Source organism: Haliaeetus leucocephalus, unplaced genomic scaffold (assembly GCF_000737465.1).
Source record: "Haliaeetus leucocephalus isolate CR32 unplaced genomic scaffold, Haliaeetus_leucocephalus-4.0 Scaffold384, whole genome shotgun sequence".
Lineage (NCBI taxonomy): Eukaryota > Metazoa > Chordata > Aves > Accipitriformes > Accipitridae > Haliaeetus > Haliaeetus leucocephalus.
This window is the reverse complement of record NW_010972820.1, coordinates 5,776,977-5,777,229: the sequence shown is the minus strand read 5'-3', so window position 1 is coordinate 5,777,229 and position 253 is coordinate 5,776,977.

Below are 253 nucleotides of genomic sequence, written 5' to 3'. Positions count from 1 at the left end.
TGTCCTGATCCAATATTGGGGAGGGTTGTTAAATGATCCCGAGAGTGAGATTAAGACACAAACGAGGTCAGATGCTGTACAACTTTACAACTTTTATTTCCTGCAATAACCAATAGCTGCGATAGAACAGAGTGAGGAAGGAGAAAAAGAGGCAGACCTAAGCAAGAAAACGGAAGAGAGATAGCAAGACTAGTTACCACCACCACGAAGCCAGCAACGTCCTGCTGAGTCTCTTCCGACGCTGGTGATGGGG